Source organism: Zootoca vivipara, chromosome 13 (assembly GCF_963506605.1).
Source record: "Zootoca vivipara chromosome 13, rZooViv1.1, whole genome shotgun sequence".
Taxonomy (NCBI): Eukaryota; Metazoa; Chordata; class Lepidosauria; order Squamata; family Lacertidae; genus Zootoca; species Zootoca vivipara.
Window position 1 is genome coordinate 27,978,466 of NC_083288.1, and position 19,721 is coordinate 27,998,186.

General features: G+C 43.3%; 1 pseudogene; it reads left to right on the plus strand.

Annotated features, from left to right (window-relative positions):
* Positions 1-332: 332 nt before the first annotated feature.
* LOC132593116 (vomeronasal type-2 receptor 26-like) lies at positions 333-17,839 on the plus strand (annotated as a pseudogene).
* Positions 17,840-19,721: the final 1,882 nt, after the last annotated feature.

The following is a 19,721-nucleotide window of genomic DNA, read 5'->3' on the forward strand; positions in this document are numbered from 1 at the left end:
CGGCATAAATCAAGAACAGTGCTGTTGCATAAAATGAAACACATTCTCTTGCCCTTAAAATTATTATTAAAATTATTAAGAGGAAACTACGGTACTTTGAGGATTGTGTTACCTTCCATCCATGGTCTTCATTATTCTGCAAGCCATATGTCACACAAGACAAATGCCAAATATATATTGAGGCCTGCACAAGTAGAAGTGGAAGGAGGCCACACTTCTAACTCCCTTACACAACAATGTTGTGAGTACCCCCACCCTGATCCACAGCAACATTTTTTTAAAATGCAGTGCCACAAATAATAATAAAAAAACTTTGAACTGAATCTCTTGCAATGATTGAAAGCCTGAACTCAGTCTTGCTGCTTGCAAAACCCACTAGGGATGAAAAGGACATTGATGAAGATGGTATTTAATTCCTAGAGGAGCAGAAAACATTTTCTTCATATTCTCAGTTACACCATCTTACCTGACTCCAGATATGTAGATGTCATGATATTGTATACATTTCTGTCTTTGGTTCCTGCGGAGCACTGTGGGAGAAGCGGGGCTTGATGGGACACTGCCCTGGCTGGGAATCTCAACTTTTGAACTCAAGGAAGAAGGGTTTTTTCTAAGCTTTCTGACCCTTTTGATGTAGTGGGAATGCTATCACTTTCGAGCTGTAAAAATCTGGCATTCCTGCGATAAGCAATTTAGGGAGGATGGCTCTCTGTGAGAGGCCTGAGAGTCAGGAAGTTAATTGCTCTCTGGTGTGAGTAATGAGTTAACGAGAGGCACCTGTTTAATATCACCAATTGATGACTGAAGTCAAAAAATTGTCAATTGTGGATTGGTCTATTTGAATGAAAATCAATGATGATTGGGTATCTATCTGTAATCCCCACGTGGGACTAAGGTGTGCCTCAGGGATATAAGCTCCCACTGAGAGAGTGTTAGTTACAGGTAGGTAGCCGTGTTGGTCTGAGTCGAAGCAAAATAAAAAAATTCCTTCAGTAGCACCTTAAAGACCAACTAAGTTTATATTTTGGTATGAGCTTTCGTGTGCATGCACACTTCTTCAGATACACTAGAAACAGAAGTGTCAGACCCTATATATATGATGAAGTTAAACAACAGATCAACAGAGCCAGACTGATACCTAGGGAGAACCTGCTGCAAGACAGACCCAAAAAAGAAAATAACAGAACACCACTAGTCATCACATACAGCTCCCAAGTTAAAACAGTACAACGCATCATCAGAGATCTACAGCCTCTCCTGGACAATGACAGCTCCCTTTCTCAAGCTCTGGGAGGAAGACCTTTCATTGCCTAAAGACAGCCACCCAATCTTAAACAACTCCTCACCCACAATAATACAACCACCAGACTTAACATGGACACTGGTACCAGAGCCTGCAATAAACCCAGATGCCAACTTTGCTGCCACATACACCCGGACAACATCATTACTGGCCCCAACAACATCCAACATACCATCTCAGGACTATTTAATTGCTCATCTTCTAACATTGTGTATGCCATCAAATGCCAACAGTGCCCTTCAGCTCTCTATATTGGACAAACAGGCCAAACCCTACGCCAAAGGATAAATGGACATAAATCTGACATCAGGAACCATAAGACTGAAAAACCAGTAGGAGAACACTTCAATCTCCCAGGACATTCTATACAAGATCTCAAAGCAGCTGTTTTATTACAGAGAAATTTCAGGAACAGACTGGAAAGGGAAGTTGCTGAATTGGAAATCATTACCAAGCTTAAAACCATGGAAGCACCTGGGATGAATAGAGATATCGGATTCTTATCTCATTATGCATGATCAAGCTTTCTTTAGCACCTCAGCCCAGGACTAATTGCAGCCATCAGCAGCCATTAACACCCATCTACAGGTTTACCACTCCCATCAGCCCATCTCCCATTCCCACCCACCCCCACCACCCTCTGTATATATATAGGGTCTGACACTTCTGTTTCTAGTGTATCTGAAGAAGTGTGCATGCACACGAAAGCTCATACCAAAATATAAACTTAGTTGGTCTTTAAGGTGCTACTGAAGGAATTTTTTTATTTTACTGAGAGAGTGGTCTTTGTTCAACACCATGGGCGGGAACCTCTGTCTGTGATGTTTGTTCCATTGTTGCCAGCTGATCGCCGGACGGCTCTAAGTTACTTCTGCCTACGGGAGAGATGTGACTTTGATTTAAGTCTTCTGAGTAAGTTAGTTGCTTTCTTGTTTTAACTATTGCAACCCCTTTTGTGAGAACTGCTTTTTACTTTGTTATATTTTGTAACCTTTTGCTAAACTTGTTTACTTAGCTATTCTTATTAATAAATAGTTAAAAAGGATTTTTGTTCAGTTTGTCCTTTCTTGAGCCACAGTACTAATTCTGGTTCCTACGCTGCTTGGGTCACCTACCAGACCTGTGTTAAAGTAAGAGTTTGCAATTTGCTGGTAAAGGCAATTGCTGGTGGCAGCTACTGTGAGTTAATTTCGCTGTTAGCCCACCCGGTCATAGCTTAGTCGTCCTGAGACGGGGGTGCCAGCCCGACTCTGGAGGGAGGTGGGTGGCACAGGGTGAAGGACAGACGAAAGGTGACTGGGGGCTAACATGACAGTAGACGTAATGGATTCTCTAAGGAATAGGAAGATACTACTTCTGTTCAGACACGACAAATCTGTTCATTACTAATGTCCATCTTCTGCAGTTATCAAAAGGATTGCAATTAATTCTGCTGCTTGCAAGATCCCCCCTGGAGTTCCAGTACAAATCAAATAACAAGCTTTCTGAATATTACTATAAATATACCCCAAACAATCCAGAACCAGCAGAAAGGAATCAGGGACTGTTCAGATGTTCACAGATTATTTCTGTTACATTAAGCTTTATATTGCTGATATTGAGCCTGTCAGCAAGTGCAATGGAAATTCATGTCAGACTGTTTGTGTACATTAATGCAGAGTCTGATGCTGCGGGTGTAGAAAGAAATAGATAAATCTGTGTTTGGGGGACAGATTTGCATGAAGGATGGGGCTATTAGTTCCATTGCTGCTGCTATGTCTGCCTCACATTGCATGTCACACTCAGGTTTTTCAATGTTCAATGTTACATTCCCTGCCTTTTAATCCCAAATTTTATCTTTCAGGAGATTTCATCTATGGAGGCATTATTAATCAAAATTCTTTCCCTGAACCTCCAAACAACTTCAGCAGTTTTCCTCAAGGGCCAACACCAAACTACATGTTCGTATATGGATTTCACACACCCCTGTAATATATCATAGTGTTTTCTGTTGCTAGACCTCAAGACACATCTTTATGACTTTTGACAGGAAACAGATACTGCTGTGGAAATTTGCAACCCTGATTCTCACTGAGTTATATAATGCATTGGAGACAGCGAATGTTGTGAGGATTTGAAACATGATCTGATTTCCATTGTATTTTATTATTTATATTTTTCTTTTCTTATAGTTTTTAAAAGTAAATATGTGTCAATCCTCCAACCTCACTTTCATGGGAATAAGGGACGAATTACAGATCAGGAAAAGTTGGCGTAGCTTAGTTTCCTTGAGGTAGTGAAGGAGTATATCACCCCACAATTTTCCATTTCAAACACATAATGATGATGCTTATAGCAGCTGGATGCACACTTCACAGGTTACCACATGAGCTTCTATGTTGTTCCTGTAAAATTTCTGGCTGGGCATCCAGTTAAAACTGTCACTCAGATATTTCAATTTTTGTGTGGCTATTCTGAGCATCCAGAATATGAAGTCATAATGTTCCGAACCTGTAAAACTGGGATATGAAAAAGCACCCCTTGGCCACCTCCTGTAAAGTAAGGAAAAGCAAAGTACCTCTGAAAATGTTGGTGAAAATCATGACCTAATCTTTCTGATTGTTTTCTTTTTGCTGTAATGGCCACTGACCCCTATCACAAAACATAGTAGATATGTATAAATGAATAATTAGAATTATAGAGTTTCACAACACCTCTTTTAGGGTAGCACCTGCAAATTACCAGCACATCCTGGCTTTGGCATTTGCAGTCAAGGAAATCAATGAAAATCCTCAGATGTTACCCAATATTACACTAGGATTCAAGCTTTATGCCAGCTACTTGAGTCAAATTTGGACTTATCATTCAGCTATGCAGCTTATTTCACCCAAGGACAGACTTCTTCCCAACTATAAGTGTACTAACCAGGACAATCTGTTGGCCATTATTGAGGAGCTGATCTCCGACCTCTTCCACCAGATACCAGAGATTTGGGGGATATACAAGATTCCACAGGTAAGATGTGCACAGAGTGGACAAAAAGAGGGTACTCAATGAGTGAAATCATGGTGTGGAAACTGTTGTGTATTGAGTCAAAGGATTTTATATCTGTATTATTATTGTCTGTATTTGCATTAGGATAAAGTAACTGCCTTTTGGTTCCAGAGGGTACAGCTACTATTGGTTCATTTAAGCTGCTGTATTTGGATCCTCTGTCTTATTGGTTTCCTCCAAAAGGCAGCACTGTGATTGCTTGATATTGTTCCCTCCAAAATGTATCCCTTCCTAGCTAGTCCCCTGTCCCTATAAATGTAGCTTTCCTCTCCTCAGTCTTCAGTCTTGTTCACTTTAATAAAGAGCTGTTACTAGAGAACTGTCTCCAGCATGTTTTGTCAAGAGAGCTGAAATCACAAACCCCACGTCACAACAACTGGCGACGAAGGTGGGATCCGGAATGCTGAGGAGCGGTTAAACACAACCCTGCCTCAGAGTCCGGATTGCAGCTGAGAACAAGACTCACTGGCCAGCTGAGAAGACGACCCTGCCCGCTAGGACAATGGAGAGTCCAAGGGTATTGGAGCCCTTCCAGCTATCAGAGCCCCACACATGGGAAGACTACGTCGAACGCTTCGAGTTCTTTGCAGTGGCTCAAGGGATCACCGATGCCAGCAAAAGAAGGGCCACATTCCTGAGCTACTGTGGGCCCGAGACCTTCAAGCTGGCCAAGGCATTACTTGCTCCAGCGAAGCTGAGTGAGACATCTCTCAAAGATATTCTTGCCTGCCTAACAAGCCACTTGGCGCCTACTGAGACCAAGATGGCCCGGCGGATGGAGTTCCATAAGAGGCAGCAGCATGCTGGGGAGTCTGTATCCACATTTCTGGCTGAACTCCGGAAGCTCGCTCAGCACTGCGGCTTCCAAAATCTGGAAGAGACTCTCCTGGATCGGTTTATTGGTGGTCTGAGCAGCAAGAAAGCCAGAAGACGCATCGTGGCTAAAGAAGAGGTTACCCTTGCTTCAGCCTTGAAAGAGGCCACCGCCACGGAGAATTATGAAAGAGAGGAGCTTGATGCCAGTCGCAAGGCCACTAAGCCACAGATAGAAGTTGCGCATGCCATGGACGAGCTAGAGGCTACTCCGAGCCAGAACCCAGTCCGTGGGGTCGAGTCGGTGCGTCAGGCCTGCACAGTGCACAGAGATCGCCGAGGCAGTTGCCCAGGTTGTGGCGGAAACCATGAAAGGAAGAGTTGTCGTTTCAGGGATGCTATCTGCCGGACGTGCGGAAAGACGGGTCACATCGCCAGGGTCTGTAGATCGGCGGCGTCGGGAGCGACAGGAGCACCTAGACTGGAGCATCGCAGACCGCCCACAGCAACTCGTTTTCTAAAGGACTGCCACTACGTAACGGAGATCAACGGGAGGGCCGTGCAGTTTCCAGCGCAAGGCAAGGCACACGTCAAGGTGAAGATTGAGGGTCAGCAGTGCGACATGGAGGTGGACTCCGGATCCGCATTCACCATCGTGTCGGACCAGACCGCGAAGACATTCTTCCCCAGGGGTAAGTTGCCCCCTCTGGAACCCTTTCCGGCAACCTTGCAGTCGTACTCAGCAGGCCGCATCCATGTTATGGGAATGTGTGCCGTGAGAGTACAGTTCTGGGACAAACAGGCTGTACTCAAACTGGTGATTGCGAAGGGCAGTCGCCCCAGTCTCCTGGGCACTGACTGGTTCCCTGCCCTGGGACTGAGTATCTCAGGGCTTAATTCAATCCAAACCTGCCCTGAGATGAGCGAGGTATTATGCAAGGAATTTGCTGGTCTCTTTAATGGAAAACTGGGTTGTTATAAAGGGCCCCCAGTTGACTTCGAGTTGGACCCCGGGGTGGCTCCAATCCGACTCAAACAAAGGCGAGTGCCATTTGCACTGCAACCCAAGATCGAGGCAGAGCTGGACAAATTGGTCAAGCAGGGAGTTCTCTCACCCGTGGACTCTGCTAAGTGGGAGACTCCAATCGTCACACCCCTTAAAGCAAATGGGGAAGTCAGGATATGTGCAGATTACAAATGTATTATCAATAAGGCACTCAGGGGAAACTCATACCCCATTCCAGTCGTATCACATCTGTTGGCTAAACTGGCTGGGGGCAAGGTGTTCGCCAAAATTGACCTGGCACAAGCTTACCAACAGCTGCCAGTAACCCCACAATCAGCGGAAGCACAGACTATTGTCACACATAAAGGGGCGTTCAGAGTTAACAGATTACAGTTCGGAGTTTGTGTGGCCCCAGGGATTTTTCAAGGGCTCATGGAACGCCTGTTAAGAGGTCTGCCGGGGGTCTTGCCATTTTTTGATGACGTTTTGATTGCTGGAAAAGACCCACAGGAACTGGTTGCGCGTGTCCGTGCAGTGTTGCTCAAGTTCAAGGAGGTGGGGTTGCAACTGAAAAAAGAAAAATGCAGTTTTGGGGTGCCAACTGTGGATTTCTTGGGGTTTAAAATTGATGCATCAGGCATCCACCCCACAGATGCTAAGATTAAGGCCATCATCGAGGCGCCACGACCACAGAACAAGACGGAGTTGCAGTCATTCCTGGGACTTATTAACTTTTATCATTCGTTCTTACCCCAGAAAGCTTCGGTAGCTGAACCATTACATAGACTATTGCAGAAAAAGAATGTGTGGCGATGGGGGCGGGAGCAGCAGAAGGCTTTTGACTCCTTGCGAGAAATGCTGAGTAGCAGGAGCGTCCTTGCTCATTATGATGAGTCAAAGCCGCTGGTCCTGGCATGTGATGCCTCTCAATACGGTCTGCGGGCTGTGCTGAGTCATAGGGAACCGGATGGGTCGGAAAAGCCCATCTCTTTCTATTCCCGTACGTTGTCGCCCACAGAGCGCAACTATGCTCAAATTGATAAAGAGGCACTGGCTATTGTGTCCGGAATCAAAAGGTTCTATGATTATTTGTACGGTCGCCATTTCTCCATTGAAACGGACCACAAACCACTGTTAGGGTTGTTCAACCCAAACAAACAAACGCCACAAATTCTCTCCCCCAGAATGTTGCGTTGGTCAATATTCCTGAATGGGTTCCAGTACACCTTGACCCATGTGCCGGGGAAACAGTTGTGCCATGCTGATGCGCTGAGTCGATTGCCCCTTCCTGGCGGGAGCAATGAGGATCCTGCTCCGGCGGAGCACATTATGATGCTAGAAACACTTCCGGGGGCTCCTGTAACAGCTACGGATATAGCTGAGAAAACTAGGAAAGATGCTGTTCTCTCCCGTGTGCTCACTTGGGTGGGGAGGGGGTGGCCAGGTGGTCCGCATGAAGAAAAATTCAGGCCTTATGCGACAAGGCAGCACGAATTGTCCATGCATAAGGGTTGTCTCCTATGGGGAGATAGGGTGATCATCCCAGCACCACTGAGAAACAGGGTTCTTGAGACGCTTCACATGGGACACCCGGGAATGGTCGGGATGAAGTCGCTAGCCCGATGTTATGTGTGCTGGCCTGGAATGGACCAGAACATAGAACAATGGGTACGAACATGCAAGGCATGCCAAGAGGTGCGGCCAGAAGTGGCCAGAGCACCAGTCCACTGGTGGGAGCAGTCCAGGACTCCCTGGAGCCGGCTGCACATAGATTTTGCTGGGCCATTCCAAGGGAAGGTCTTTTTGGTTATCGTTGATGCATATTCCAAATGGTTAGAAGTGGCGATGGTCCCTAGCATGGCATCAGCTGCCGTAATCAAGGTGTTGAGGCAGCTGTTTGCTACCCACGGGTTACCTGAGACCATTGTATCAGATAATGGGGCAGCTTTTGTATCCCAAGAATTCAGGGCATTCTTGGCTGATAACTTTATAAGAGGGGTCACATCCGCGCCCTTTCACCCATCCTCCAATGGGCAGGCTGAGCGCATGGTAAGAACAGCCAAAGAATCCATTGCGCGCTTAATGGAGGGTAACTGGTCGGCTCGCATTGCGCGAATGTTATTTTTGCAGCATGCGACGCCGTGTACTGCGACGGGCAAGTCGCCAGCCGAGCTGCTCTTAGGTAGAAGACTGGTAACGGTGCTGGATTATGTCCACCCAGATAAAATGCCAAACCGTAATTCAAGAGCAACCCCCCAGGCTGAGACTGACACAACAAGGTATCTCGCCCCTGAAGATCTGGTCTGGGTGAGGAACTATTCACGAGGTCCGCGGTGGGTGGCCGGTGTGATCACCCGGGCTAGTGGACCTGTGTCCTATTATGTGACCTTGGAAAATGGGCAAGTTTGGAAGAGACATATAGATCAGCTGAGGCGCCGGGCGCTCAGCAGGGAGGAGTCAGATAATTCATCCCTGGCTAATGACCCACAGCTGCAAGACCAGAGTGAAAATGGTCCAGAGGTACAGTCACCAGGGGCTTCAGCAAATGAACTAGGGTCTGCTAGTCCTCATGATGACGAGGTACAGGTCGGGGACCCTGAGATGTCTGGGACTCCATCTGTTCCTGATGAAACCCCTATAGCAGCCCCTCCACCACAGGTAACACCCAATCCAGAACCTGCAACACCTGTTGTCAGGAGATCAGGTAGAAGTTGTAGGACCCCACAGTACCTGAGGGATTACGTCTGCTGTGCTCACTAGGGGGGGAGGGGTGTTGTGTATTGAGTCAAAGGATTTTATATCTGTATTATTATTGTCTGTCTTTGCATTAGGATAAAGTAACTGCCTTTTGGTTCCAGAGGGTACAGCTACTATTGGTTCATTTAAGCTGCTGTATTTGGATCCTCTGTCTTATTGGTTTCCTCCAAAAGGCAGCACTGTGATTGCTTGATATTGTTCCCTCCAAAATGTATCCCTTCCTAGCTAGTCCCCTGTCCCTATAAATGTAGCTTTCCTCTCCTCAGTCTTCAGTCTTGTTCACTTTAATAAAGAGCTGTTACTAGAGAACTGTCTCCAGCATGTTTTGTCAAGAGAGCTGAAATCACAAACCCCACGTCACAACAGAAACAAAGATCTGTGCATTATTATTGGCCAGTGTGGCAGTGAGACAAATCAGAAAAGAAGCAGAATTGAGACTGTGTGGATGCACTGGTAGGAGTGCTGGATTGATTTCACTGATTTCACTGATTTCACACAGCCCTCACTCGATTGCTGCCCTGGCTCATCACTCCCTGTCCAGTAAAGCTTGAGTGAAGATGGTTTTAGGAGGCTTGCTGTTGATGCTCTGTCCCACCGCACCATAAATGAATGACATGCATTTAATGCAGGGGTCAGCAAACTTTTTCAGCAGGGGGCTGGTCCACTGTCCCTCAGACCTTGTGGGGGACCGGACTATATTTTTTAAAGAAATATGAATGAATTCCTATGCCACACAAATAACCCAGAGATGCATTTTAAATAAAAGGACACATTCTACTCATGTAAAAACAGCAGGCAGGCCCCACAAATAACCCAGAGATGCATTTTAAATAAAAGGACACATTCTACTCATGTAAAAACATGCTGATTTCCTGACCGTCCGCGGGACGGATTTAGAAGGCGATTGGGCCACATCCGGCCCCCGGGCCTTAGTTTGGGGACCCTGATTTAATGCAAGAAGCAGATATTCATTCTGAGTACAGCAGTTTGCTTGTTTTGTTTAGTTTGATTTAAACAGCAATTTTCTGTCTTTAACCTTTCCATGGAAAACAAGTCCAAAATAAAAAAATCTGACAAAATGCCACATATATTAAAACAAACAGCAATGGGTGAGGGAAGCAGAAGAAGGTATTTCAGTAATCTAGTAACAAGGAAATCACAACTGAAAAGAGATGCTATGTTTAGGACAATTTGGAACTCTGAGCAGCATAGTTTGTTGGTGGAAATGATAAGCAAGGATTACTCTCTTAGTCTTGCTTAGTGAGGGTAGTGTCTACTAAGATTTGCAGGGCCATTTACAGAAGCTTCTATTTCTATTGGCACTGGATTAGGCCTCAGACCAGAATAACAATGAGGAATGAGCTCCTCTTGGAGCTTCAAACAATAATGATTAATCAAAGGAACAATAATGGCCGTGAAATTTTTAAGGCCAATTTTATGAAATAAAATATAAGATTCATGGTGTCTGAACAGGGCACTAACCTGTACACATTGGAGTCATATTTTTGACTTAGCTCATATCTGGGGCTTCTAATGCTAAGTGTTTAAAAACAGGGTGATATGCACATTGTATTATATATACAAACCTGCACTAATCTTGAATTTCCTCATCATCACTGCATCTCCATTTATCTTTAGCTCCTGTGTGGTTCAGCTACAGTAATGCCTGAGGAAACCAAGCTGCTCTCTTTCTACCAAATGGTTCCTAGTGCAGTTGATCAGTACAAGGGGATTCTCCAACTGCTTCAGCATTTCAACTGGAGATGGATTGGATTCTTTCCTGAGAATGGTTTGTGCAGAATATGCTTCCAGAATATTCCAAGAATGGCATTTGCTTTGCTATCATGGAATCATTCACTAGTATAACTTATGATGACAGCCTGGAGACTTTTATGAAAGTTCGACAGAAATTTTATTATAAAGTCATGAGCAGCAAAACAAATGTGTTGGTGTTTAGTGGGGATGCACATTCCATGGCTGCACTGTCATGGATATTAAACCAGCCATTTAAAGGTACAATGGAAAATCCCAAAGGCAAAGTTTGGATATTGGCAATTGGAATGGAGCTGAAATTCTTTGTCACAACAAGCAGTTGGTATATACAAGAGTTCCATGGTGCTATATCATTCTCACTTCACTCGAATGAACTTGCAGAATTTCTAGAATTTCTTAAAAGCAGAAGCCCTTCCAGCTCTGATGGAGATGATTTCATTAAGGACTTCTGGACTCATGCATTTGGCTGTACATTCCAGGATTCTGTTCTAGGCAATGTGAGTGGGAGAATTTGCACTGGGGAGGAGAAGCTGGACAGTTACAATGCATGTAACTGGCGACAGCTACAGTATCTACAATGGTGTCTATGCTGTAGCTCATGCTCTACATGCCATGCATTCAACCACATTGAGAAACAGGGCTATCATGCTGGGAGGGAGAAGGCAATTGCAGAATCAGCAGACATGGCAGGTAATGGGAATGAACCAGGAGTGCTGCTGTCCCAATTTGAGTAAACCTGAAGCTAGAATTGCTTTAATCAAGCACGAATAGATGTAGATATATTTTTTTTCTCCATTGGGAGAAAGGTTGGGAGATGTTCAGGGCAGTCTCGAGCAGGTCGGGCGCCCTGGCGCTGAGGGGCGGAGATCGCTCCGGCGCCCCCGCCCTCGCAGTGCGCAGCATGGCTTTCACACGGCTTTGCCGCGCAGCGCCCTGCGCCACTGGGGCTCTGCCTAGAGCCGGCCCTGGAGATGTTCATTTCTGTGCAGGCAAATGTGGGTCCAATCAAGAACAAAGTGCTGTACATATCTATATATATTGCCAAAGAAAGAAGATCTATGGCAGGCATCCCCAAACTGCGGCCCTCCAGCTGTTTTGGCCTACAACTCCCATGATCCCTAGCTAACAGGACCAGTGGTTGGGGAAGATGGGAATTATAGTCCAAAACATTTGAAGGGCCGAAGTTTGGAGATGCCTGATCTATGGTTTAAGAAACAATGAGATTTGTGTGGAAATGGAAAAATAAATGCTTATAGTACCCAGAGCAGAGCCATTTCACTTAATTAACGTGCAGGCTCACCCATGCTTCCCCTTCTGTCATACCTTGAAAGCACAGGTGCAAGCAGTTTTCCACACTTTCTAGGCACTGATCCAAGTGGGAATACCCACTCTTTAGCTATAGATTGGAAATCCAGGAAAAACCTGAATTGCTGTTTGCTCCAATTAAGTGCTGAGGATTGGTTTTTCCCAAATGAAAGCAGCTGAATAATAGGAAGTGTGGATAAGCTTTAAGTTCATCATGCCCATTAACTTCAGTGGACATATTCTGCATATAACTAGCCTTGGATACAACACAGAGTTGTTTCTTTTTTTATTTCTTTCCTTTACATATTGAGGGCTCTCAAAGTGGGTTGTTACTTAAAAGAACAACAATAAAGTGTTAAAAGTAATTTGACAATCAGCCATAGTAAAGCAATATTCCTATAAAAATAAGGGTGCAAAACCTATAGCCAAAAGGCCAAACTTGCTCCACCAGGCCTCCCAATTTGGCCTGCAGGGTATCTTTGGCAGCCACACTCACCTCTACACCTTGTATCATACAGTCCTTTAGGTCAGAACTGGTAAGGACAAAACTTAAGAGGAACAAACAGGAGCTTATTATGGGGTCCTGGTTATTCCTTTCCAAGAGAAAAGCTGATCATAATAGTTCACCAGCTTCTGGGCAGTGGGGTTGTCCTTTGCAATGAAGCACAACTGTTTGAACCTCTCCAAATCACTATCCATCTTGGCTTTCCCCTTTTAACCCAGCTTCATCAGTTCCTGAAATCTGTGACATTTAACAACAGTGCGGGGGACAAGATAACCTTTGATCAGAAGGGAAACCTGGTTGAAGGATTTGACATTATGAATTTGGTTACATTCCCAAACCAATCCTTCATTAGAGTAAAAGTTGGAGAGGTGGATCCCCAAGATGAAGCTTTGACTATCAGTGAGGATGCTGTAGTGTGGCACAGTTCATTTAACCAGGTAAGACTTTCAAATGCAAGTTTTTAAATGGGAAGGAAATTATTCCAATAACATACATCTGAAGAGTAACATTCTCCTCTCTTCATATTTTGATAGACACGGCCGCTTGCTTTATGTGCCGTGCCCAGTGCCAACCTAGGAAGAATAGGAAGGAAGGGGAGCCGTTTTGCTGCTATGACTGCATTCCTTGTCCAAAAGGATGGATATCGGACCATGAAGGTGAGGGTTGTTGTCAGAAATAACAGCTATAAACTAGAGCAGGAATGGGTGAGCTGTGACCCTCATTATACTTTCATGCGGCCTTTAACCTACTTTGAAAAGCTCTCTGCAAATGATTAGTTGATATATTTAGCAACAGTGATTTCTTCCTTCTCTGAGATGGGAAAGGAATAGGCAGCAAAAAGAAATGAGTGTGACATGAATCATCACTTATGGCTCCAGCCCTGTCCAAAACTATATTTGAGATGTGTGGGGAGCAATGCAAATGGATAAGTTGTGAATGTGTTAGCACACTAACACAGCTAATACAGAAAGATTTTGTTGTTTAGTCGTGTCCGACTCTTCGTGACCCCATGTACCATAGCACGCCAGGCACTCCTGTCTTCCACTGCCTCCCGCAGTTTGATCAAACTCATGTTCGTAGCTTCGAGAACACTGTCCAACCATCTCATCCTCTGTCGTCCCCTTCTCCTTGTGCCCTCCATCTTTCCCAACATCAGGGTCTTTTCCAGGGAGTCTTCTCTTCTCATGAGGTGGCCAAAGTATTGGAGCCTCAGCTTCACGATCTGTCCTTCCAGTGAGCACTCAGGGCTGATTTCCTTCAGAATGGATAGGTTTGATCTTCTTGCAGTCCATGGGACTCTCAAGAGTCTCCTCCAGCACCATAATTCAAAAGCATCAATTCTTCGGAGATCAGCCTTCTTTATGGTCCAGCTCTCACTTCCATACATCACTACTGGGAAAACCGGAAAGATTAGATAGAGCTTAACACTCTCTTTGAGAAATGTTTTCCATTTTGGGATACAGACTGCATTCATTTTCTAAATCTAGCAGCAAATTCTCCAGTTCTGAAGCCGAAAAGTGAACAAACACAGAGCAAAAATATAGACACACACCTTCACATGCTCTCAGGAACGAGGAGTTTGAATACTGTTGTCTGAATTCCTTCTCACGCTATAGCATGTGGAACCTGTGCTGAGGTTTCAGCAGTGAGATGATTGTAATCCAGTGAAGCACAGTAGAGAGGGAATTTTGCTTTATATTTAACTATATTAAGGTTGCTGTTCTACAGTGTTTTAGCAATATCTATGGGAAAATCTAGAGGAGGAATCTAGGAAGGAAACCATTAATGAATTTGGGATATTGAAAGCTGAAAAAAGTACTGGTATATGTGAGCCAGATTAGGAGTTGACACTTAAAATGATTACCCTTCTTCATTTCAAATGCAAAAGACTGGACCCTATAGCACATAATTTACACAGAACACTTCAACAGGTGGAATTCACTTGTGCTGTTTGGGGATGAACCTTACATTATTTTTGTGGGGACAGAGGCATCATTTGTTTTAAGCAATTCATCTTCTAAAATTTGAGAAAGCTGCAAACATAGTTTACAGAACTAATAGCCATCAAGCTTTTATCATAGTATCAAAACTATCAAAATTAAGGGTGATTCATTAATTGAGTTACTGCACTGGACTTATGAGTCAGAATTCCATAAATCTATGGTCTACATCAGTGGTGTCCAAACTTTTTTCAAAGAGGGCCAGATTTGATGAAGTGATGGGCTGTGGGAGCCAACCAAAGGGCCAACCAAAGTTGTTGAGCTTTTTTTAGGATTGAGCTTTTTTAGGGTTGGAGTTGTTGAGCTTCTTTAGAATTGCAGTTGTTGAGGTTTTTTTAGGATTTTACCCCAGGAAATAAACTTCCACAGGGGCTGGATTAGGCCCCTGAAACAGACTTTGGACATGCCTGGTCTACATGGAGCACTGAGGGCATAATTCTAATGGTTGCTTTTCTAAACCAATATGCTCTTCAATAGCTTCAGATATTTATTATTGAAAACAAATGTAAGAAAAATGTGTAACTGAATTTCATGATTTTACTAACTACCTTTCTGTTTTGCTAAGCGCAGCAGTTCTTTGTGGTTTTGAAGGATAAAAAGCACTCTTTGAGATGAAGATCAATAGTTTTATTCATGTACATCAAGAATAAAGCATAGCAAGGCACATCTCTAGTCTGCAGAAAGCATAATTGAGTGGGTCTCATTTGGATGGTAGTTTCCAAAGGATGATGTTTGGGGAGTACTCTTTGGCCCTGTGAAGCCTTTGATGAGGGGTTCCTCAGGGTTCAATTTCACCCTTACGCTATTTAAAATCTACATGAAACTATTGAGTGTGGTTATCCAGAGTTTGGGAGCACATAGCAATATGCTGATGAAACACAGTTCTACTTCTCCTTTGCATCTGCAAATATGTCTGTGGATGTGCTGCACCGTTGTCCTGCCTTGGTAATGGGTGAATGAGAGCCAATAAACTGAAGTTCAATTTAGATAAGACTGAGGCACTTATGTGGGCGGTTCCCTGCACCGAATGGATGGGAGGTTGCCTGCTCTTGATGGGAATACAGTTCCTCTAAGGGAACAGGTACTTAGCTTGGAGGTACTTCTGGAAACATGAGGGTCAGGCATCCTCAGTGGCATGGAGTGGCTTCCATCATCTTACACTCCTTTGTTGGTTCAAACTGCCAGAAAGCAATGGAAATGGTTCCTCAAAGCCAAGGTGCAATGCCTCTGTCAGCTCTGGGTCTTACCTCTCATTTCCTTACTGGGTCTTCAGGGTCCCTTTTGGTTAAAGGTGTCATTCTCATATGGTTCCCATCATATAATGCTGCACTATAACAGAGTTAATTGGAATATTTCTCACATATGTAAAGTATACGTTGTTGTTGTTTAGTCATTTAGTCGTGTCCGACTCTTCGTGACCCCATTGACCATAGCACGCCAGGCACTCCTGTCTTGCACTGCCTCCTGCAGTTTGGTCAAACTCATGTTCGTAGCTTCGAGAACACTGTCCAACCATCTCGTCCTCTGTCGTCCCCTTCTCCTAGTGCCCTCAATCTTTCCCAACATCAGGGTCTTTTCCAAGGATTCTTCTCTTCTCATGAGGTGGCCAAAGTATTAATATACGTTACTAGTCTTAATATTTCTTATGCATTCCTGGAGCTCTTTTGTTGTAAGAAAGTCTCTTGGCTTATCTGTCACTGATAACCAGATTTTGGTTTCCCCAACTAGCGTATTACTTCTCTTACCTAACAGGCATATGACCTTCTACTAGTTTCTACTAAATAATTGCTTATTATACAAATTCATATGAAAAATTGGAATGTTACGGTACATATAATTATAAAATGATGATTCATTACAAGGAGCAAGCGATGTGAAGTCCTGGCCTGTTAGGCATTAGAAAGCAGCAAATACTGATATAATCCAATTCCTCACCTTTGAGCACTCTTCCACATATTCCAAGCCAATGCCAATGAATAAATATAGGATTTCCAAATCAAGTTCCCGTACAGATCTACAGAACCTTCTAAATATTCTGTCATCATCAGGATGTAAATTTCACACACCTTACCGTACTTTATTGAGTGCTGAATGAAAATGTTTTCAAGGGCTCATACTCTTACACACAATAAAAATTGAGTATTACGGTATTATAAATTTACCTGAGATAAACTTTCTTTTTCATTGCAAGGCTCTTGCTGATTCTAAGGCTCTGCTCAGTCACAGAAGTTCATCAATGGTACAAGTTGCAACTGATCACTGCTCAGAGTACCACATTTCACAACAGGAGCTCAATATGTAATATATGAGTGAAAGGAACAGTAACATGTTTGTCAGTTTTGCAATTACAGATTTCCTCCACTGTAAACCAAGTCATAAATGGCACCTATAACTTGATGTGTTTGTATATTTACCCTACAACTTTATTTTATTTTTCAGACATGCTTGAGTGTTTCCAATGTCCAGATGATCAATATGCAAACAGGGACCAGAATGCATGCGTTCCCAAGACTGTAACTTTCTTATCTTATGAAGAACCTCTGGGTGTCAGTTTAACCACTTGTGCTCTTTCATGTTCCTTGATCACAGTTCTCATACTAAGAACATTTATAAAGCACCACAACACTCCAATAGTCAAAGCCAACAACTGCGATCTCACCTATATACTTCTCACCTCCCTTCTGCTCTGCTTTCTTTCTTCCTTGCTATTTATTGGCCGACCTAAAACGGTGACATGTGTCCTCAGCCAAACTGTGTTTGGCATAGTCTTCTCAGTGGCTGTTTCTTCAGTGTTGGCAAAAACCATCACTGTAGTTCTTGTTTTTATGGCCACACAGCCAGGATCCAGCATCAAGAAGTGGGTGGGGAAATGATTGGCCAGCTCCATTGTTCTTTCTTGCTCCCTTCTCCAAGCAGGCATTTGCACAGTGTGGCTGGCAACCTCTCCCCCCTTCCCTGATACTGACACAAAGTCAACAAGTGAAGAAATCATCCTGCAATGCAATGAGTCATCCCCAATCATGTTTTACTGTGTCCTGAGCTACATGGGCTTGCTGGCCCTTCTCAGTTTCACAGTGGCTTTTTTTGCCCGGAAGTTGCCTGACAGTTTCAATGAAGCCAAGTTCATCACTTTCAGCATGCTGGTGTTTTGTAGTGTTTGGTTGTCCTTTGTTCCAACCTACTTGAGCACCAAAGGAAGATACATGGTAGCTGTGGAGATCTTCTCCATCTTAGCCTCCAGTTTTGGGTTGCTGGGTTGCATCTTTTCCCCCAAGTGCTACATTATGTTGTTCAGGCCTGAGCTGAACACTAAGGAGAAATTGATTAGGAAGGGGAAACAGTGAAGATATAGCCTTCTTAATTGCTCATTCAACTCTTCTTCGGTGTCTTCCATAACTCATTAGCTTTCCCCAAAGTTAAAACAAGTTGGTAGTGGGAATTTCACGTGTTGTAGCATTGATCTATTGAAGCAAAAGAGAGAGAAAATAACCAAAAAATTATTATGGCATGATATTTTGTTTACACAAGCCTATAGGTTAGTTGTAGTGGAATGTGTTTGTTTAAAAGCATATTAATATAACATGGATGATCATATTCTGTAATTCTTTTTCACCTCTGCATTATTACATTTATAACTATGTATTTTCAAAGTACGGCATATCACTCAGCACGGCATATCACTCAGATGTCTTCATTCCTGCTTATGTTATCCTCATAACAACTCTGTCATACACAGGCTACGAATGTTGCATAAAATTTATAGTTCATGATATGACAGAGAAGAAGTAAATTCTAACTTTAAAGTTTTTTGGAAACTTTTCCTCATATAAACTGTTACACATGTATGTACCTATATTTTCCTATGACCCTAAAGACAATGTTTCTTTGAGAGTTGAAATCTTGCATACGGTTCAAATTGCTCACTGCTCTCGATATATGTATTAGAGAATTTGGGAATTCACAGGAATTAGAAAGGGTTAGATAAAATAACAGAGAATCCACTTATTAAAGAGAGGCTGGGGAAAATTGAGTTTAGCATTAGGCAATGCAGTGTAGGATAAATTCATTTGTGCCATTGTTTTTCAATCTGAATTGCACGCCATGGAAATAGCAGGTCCTACACATGTACCTTTGGCCTCTGCTTGTACAGTTGTGATATGGACACATTTCCATTTGTACAACCCGATAATGTGGACAATAACCTTGATAGTGATACCAACCATGTATATGATTAATCCTTGCACATCCTTGTTGATTATGGCACAGGCATAGCGGGGGTGGGTTGCTGGGGCTATCGTCCCAGGTGCATTAAAATGTGGTGCAGCAATCCTTTTCTCTGTCCTTCAGATTACTGCAGCAACGTAGCAGAAGTTTGACAGAGGAAGGATATTTTTTTTCCTTGTGTGGATGGCATTTGGGGGCAGTTCGATTTCCCCAAATTTCTCTACCTCCCCACCAAACACTTCCACAACTCACTTGACCGAAGCTGTCAGAAAGCAAGTCCGTATAGAGAAACATCTTACATTGATTCAGGGCAGCAACTACTATTCAGAAACTACTGCTTATGAGTACAATTTATTCAGGTTTTTTTTTTTAAAAAAAAAATTACATTCCTGCGACTGTTAGGTGTGATAATAAAGACAGGAAGGCCTTCCTGAGTTTCTAAGTTCTGCTTGGGCAAGATGTTGCTGCACATCACATCATCCTTACTATTGGTCATAGTGGCTGGGGCCGATGAGAGTTAACTAACATATGGGAAACCAGAGACAATTGACCTGTGTGCTTAGACATTGTTGACTAATGTGGCTAAGAAGTGATACTACCCTGACTGAATGTATGAACTGGACCCAAGTCTTCTTTATGTATCTGGGCTACTATCTACTATCTGTAGATGGTTAATCTACAGATGTAAGTTGCCATGTGAGCCAGGCCTTCTGTGTGAGTGACCTATTGTTTCGAGTTCCAATTAACATGATATTCATCCTTTCTTTTTTTTGAAAGAATGAAGATCATAAGCATTGGGCTGCTGTAAAAGAAGATTTCTTATTCTTGTTGACATATTATTGCTATAATTATGGCATAATTATGAATCAAGAATCATATATATATATATATATATATATATATATATATATATATATATATATATAATCACTGTCCCAGAGGATTGTGTTAATTGGGCATGCTAATAAATTGTTCCTCCTGTGATGAAAATGGTTTCAACGC